The sequence below is a fragment of the Vulpes vulpes genome, chromosome 9, assembly GCF_048418805.1.
Source record: "Vulpes vulpes isolate BD-2025 chromosome 9, VulVul3, whole genome shotgun sequence".
In the NCBI taxonomy this organism is placed as follows: Eukaryota; Metazoa; Chordata; class Mammalia; order Carnivora; family Canidae; genus Vulpes; species Vulpes vulpes.
The window spans coordinates 54658038-54663271 of NC_132788.1; the positions used below are offsets into that span (position 1 = coordinate 54658038).

General features: G+C 39.8%; 1 pseudogene; it reads left to right on the plus strand.

Annotated features, from left to right (window-relative positions):
• Positions 1-237: 237 nt before the first annotated feature.
• Positions 238-808, plus strand: LOC112914517 (homeobox expressed in ES cells 1-like; annotated as a pseudogene).
• Positions 809-5234: the final 4426 nt, after the last annotated feature.

The window sequence follows — 5234 nt, forward strand, 5'->3', positions numbered from 1 at the left end:
TTAATCAAAGTATATTTTGTTATCTTAATCAGGATACCAGTAACCAAAATTTCCTTTAACTTTTAAACACACCAAACGAAAAACCAAGAAAAATTAGATAAAAGCTTCTGGGATACTGCACAATTATAAAACAAAGAGGGTGAACTGCAGGAAGATCCCAGCCCTGTACACATGGGGCAGAGCCAGCCAAGAGGCAGGGAGAGGCCAGAGCTGTCGTTCTGAGCAGCCCACTCGAGGATGGTTCCCAGTCTTCAGGAGGGTGCTCAGCTTGGGAAACGCAAACCCTCATCCTGCTCCTTTTCGATTGAGAGCATTTTAGGATTGGACCAAAATAAAGACTGTATTCCTTCGATGAAACCCCACAGGCCCTGAGCAGACACCTGCGGCTCCTCAGGGAAAGATGTTAACCTCTGCGTTCATATCCAAAGCCTTCCTAATGGGATCTCATTCCCTTGTACTGTGGATCACCCAATGCCAGAAGAGAAATTTTTGAAATACGAAAATTACTTTTCGGCCTCAGAAAGGCTGTCTTTGAAAAGAGAACTGAGCTGATATAGGGGCCGGAGACCCAGAACTGCTTTTACTCAAAACCAGATTGAAGTGTTGGAAAATGTCTTTAGAGTAAACTGCTATCCCGGCATTGATATCAGAGAAGACTTAGCTCGGAAATTGAATCTAGAGGAAGACACAATCCAGATCTGGTTCCAAAATCGGCGTGCAAAGCTGAAAAGGTCCCATAAAGAATCACAGTTTATAATGGCGAAAAAAAAATTTCAACTCAAATCTCCTGGAAGAGATTGAAAACTAAACGTGTGAGATTATCTTACAATTGCAGAACATGAAGAATCAATGGAAATATCAGGTTTTAAGAATGTGATGTTTCTTTTTTGCATTATACTGAATGCTGTCATTTTTTTCTTAAAATATATTGTAAATATTTGCTATTATAATGTGTTACCTATTATACTTGGGCACTTTTATTTATAATAAAGGCCTTTCCTATATATTTTAATAAGCATTTTCAGAAAAAGACAGCTATTTTTTAAGTGAGCAAATTTAATCTAATAAATTAGTTCACTAGAAAAAAATTATAAAACAAAGAAATAAGCTCTTTGCACAAAAGCCCTTTGGTCTCTGCAGACCTTTCCTTCTTCCCCACAGAAAGCCACTTGGGCTGGGCTGACACTATTCCACGGAACGTGGTCCCTGCCTAATCAGTCCACATGCCTACCATGGAAAGGAAAACTCCTTGGAAAGATGATTGTCTCCAAAGACTTCTCTCTTGCCTACCCTCCCCCCATTTTTTTAAAAATCAAGATTTATTCTGATTTCTAGGCATTTATCTTTTGTCCTCTAAAAGTAAAAATGTTTTCTCAAAATAATTTCCTTGAGCATAGGAATTCAATAAACATCTAAAAATTTTTTTGAATATTCTGATCCACTTTAATATTCTTTATTATTATGTTAAGAACACTTTTTTTTGAAGATTTTATTCATTTATTCATGAGAGGCAGAGAGAGAGGCAGAGACACAGGCTGAGGGAGAAGCAGGCTCCATGCAGGGAGCCCCACGCGGGACTCAATCCCGGGTCTCCAGGATCACACCCTGGACTGAATGCGGCACTAAACCACTGAGCCACCCGGGCCACCCCTATGTTAAGAACCCTTAACATGAGATCTACCATCTTGACAAATTTTTAAGCACACAATATTATTGACTGTAGGTGCCATTTGTACAGCAAACCTCTGCAACTGGGGCTTTCATGGCTCCTCTCATCTCCTCATAAATAACAGTGTATTCCTCATGTATTCACACATTTTTAGAAGAAAATGGCTTACAAGGATTCTATTATGAAAAGTTTGCACTCAGAGTCAGAGTGGGGGCACCACCGGTCTGCTCTCCAGCCAAGAGTATAGCTCCACTGGGGAGAGTTCCCCACCAGCCCACCAGCCCTGCCCAGGATAGAAGGGGAATCAATAGAGTCTGGACCACAGAAGATGATAAATCCAGACTAAACAAGGAAAGAAATAATTCCTGCAGCCAGCCCCAATGAGAGGTTTTACTGGACATTTATACAGATGAGAATTTACCCATTTTCTCAAAGTCTGAAAAAAAAATTCATACATATCAAACTTCAGAGCTGTCACGGAAAGTCATTTTTTTCTTTTATTGCAATTTATCATCTTTGTTCACGGTTCTTGGTGTATTCCATCTTTCTGCCTTGTCTTGGGTCAGTTTTGATCATTTGTAATTTTTTAATGAAATCTTCCAGTTTTTCAAGGTTTCAAATCTATCAGGCTAGAGTTTGATGTGGTGTGCATTTATGACACACATAGTGCCTCTGTTGGTTGAAATAATGTCTTTCTCATTCCAATGTAAAAATTATCTCTCTCATGGCTTAATTATCTATACTGCTAGCAGGCCATAGTCGATAATTTAGGGGGTTCCGTTTCTGTTGTATTGATCACTGGTCTCACAGGGGTTTGTCCATGAGCTGACCTACGTGTAGACTACACATCAGTGTTTCCTTGACCCTGTGCATCTACTGCCTTTACTACTCAATATTTTCTTTAGATCCACTTACTTTTTTTAAAACTTTACAAACTTGGTAGTTTTCACTTCTGCTCTGTTTCAGCCCCAAGTGAGTGTACTGCAATATGATCCTGGCACCAACTACCCTGAGTTAGTTGCCGGCCCCACAGGTAAAGGCAAGGTCCTCCACAAGCCTGACCCACTTCACATGCCACCTGGATTTCTGGTCAATCATCTAAAAATTCAAGGCTTCCCATGAACCCCTCAGTTTCAATAATTTGTTAAAACCACTCAGTAATTCATGGAAAAGGCTATCCTTGGGGCCACAGCTTCATTATAAAAGGGGACAGACCGGGAGCAGCCAAATGAAGAGATGCATAGTTCAAGGCAGAGGGATGAACGGGGGACACAGATCTTCTGTGCCCTTTCCTCTTGGAACTCTCTCAGCACATTGCATCAGTTCAGCAACCAGGAGGACCCATCTAGCCACAGGGCAGGGTTTTTATCTGAGTCTCATTATATAGGCACTAGTGATTAGATCATTGACCACATGATTGAACTATGTCTCCAGTCCCTCTCCCCTCCCAGAGGTTGGGCAGGGAAGGTCCAATCTTCTAATTGAGTGCTTGGCCTTTCTGATGACCAGCCCACATCCTGAAGCTATCAAGGGCCCACTAGGAATCACATATTAACATAACAAAGACACTCCTAATCACTCAGGAAACTGGAAGGGATTTTGAGACTCTGCCAGAAACTGGGGATAAAGACAAGCTATATTTAGTATCCTACAACTTAATTTCTTATCCAAGCAACTCATATATTTGGTATTAACAAATATTTATTGAGCACCTACAACATACCAGACATTGTTCTAGGCCTTGAGAATACACCAGTGAACAGAACCAACAAGAAGAAGCCTTGCTTTCATGGAGTTTACGTTCTAACATGTGAGAGCCAAGGAACAAATAAGACATGCAAGTAAAGACACAGAGTATGCTAAGTACTACAAAGAAAATTAATCTGATAAATCTTCATAGGGAGATACAGAACTTTTAGAAGCTGTGGTTTAGGAAGACCATGAAATCTTAAGGGTATGCTGCTTTGGGGTGGGGGTAGGCAATATGACTGCTCTGTGTAAATGCCTTTGCGATTTTTAAAGTAATAATGGTGAATGATAAAATGGGAGAGCAATATGTAAAAGATTATGTTCTATTATGAGTGGTGAGGGCAAAAGGAATGATATAATTTTGACCAAAAGCCACTGTAAAAATAACTTTATCAGTGACACATAGATATTTCTAATTACCCACTCATACCTGTTAAAAATACCCTTATTATTAAAATTTTTGTCAGAAAAATAATTTTGTCACTGAGAATCTATAAATCTTTAGGTCCCATCCCCTTTGCACCTACTGGGAAGGAGCAACTCTTCCTAAAATCAGGTTTTCTCAAATTGCATAGTGACATTCTCATGTTAATTTCTTTTTAACTTTTTGTTTTGTTTTGTTTCACTTTGATTGGTGTGGTCAGAGGTTTGAATTATTTTTCTAGTATATTTAAATAACTAGGTTTTGCCCAACTAAATGCTGCCTGTGAGAAATCTTCATTAAATATAAAGACATAGAGAGGATAAAAGCAAAAGGATAGAAAAGGTATATCATGAAAGCAAAGTACTAATCAAAACCTGGTGTGGTCAACTAATATTCCACAAAGCAGGAAAGACTCTCCACTGGAAAAAGGACAGTCTCTTCAATAAATGGTGCTGGGAAAATCGGACAGCCTCATGCAGAAGAATGAAACAGGACCATTCTTTTACACCAGACACAAAGATAAACTCAAAATGGTTGGAATATTTAAATGTGAGACAAGAATCCATCAAAGTCCTAGAGGAGAACACAGGCAACACCCTTTTTGAACTTGACCATAGCAACTTCTTGCAAGATACATCTATGAAGGCAAGGGAAACAAAAGCAAAAATGAACTATTGGGACTTCATCAAGATAAAAAGCTTCTGCACAGCAAAAGAAACAGTCAACAAAACTAAAAAACAACTTACAGAATGGGAGAAGATATTTGCAAATGACATATCAGATAAAGGGCTAGTCTCCAAGATCTATAAAGAACTTATTAAACTCAATACCCAAGAAGCAAACAATTCAGTCATGAAATGGACAGAAGACATGGAACAGACATTTCTCCAAGGAAGACATAGACATGGCCAACAAGCACATGAGAAAATGCTCCGCATCACTTGCCATCAGGGAAATACAAATCAAAACCACAATGAGATACCACCTCACACCAGTGAGAATGGGGAAAATTAACAAGACAGGAAACTGCAAATGTTGGAGAGGATGTGGAGGAAGGGGAGCCCTCTTGCACTGCTGGTGGGAATGTAAACTGGTGCAGCCACTCTGGAAAACACTGTGGAGGTTCCTCAAGAAGTTAAAAATAGATCTGCCCTAGGACCCAGCAATTGCACTGCTGGGGATTTACCCCAAAGATACAGATGCAGTGAACTGCCGGGACACCTGCACCCCAAAGTTCACAGCAACAATGTCCAAAATAGCCAAACTGTGAAAGGAGCCACAATTTCCTTCAACAGATGAATGGATATAGATGTGGTCTCAGCCATCAGAAAAGATGAATACCCATCATTTGCTTCAACGTGGATGGAACTGGAAGGTAATATGCTGAGTGAA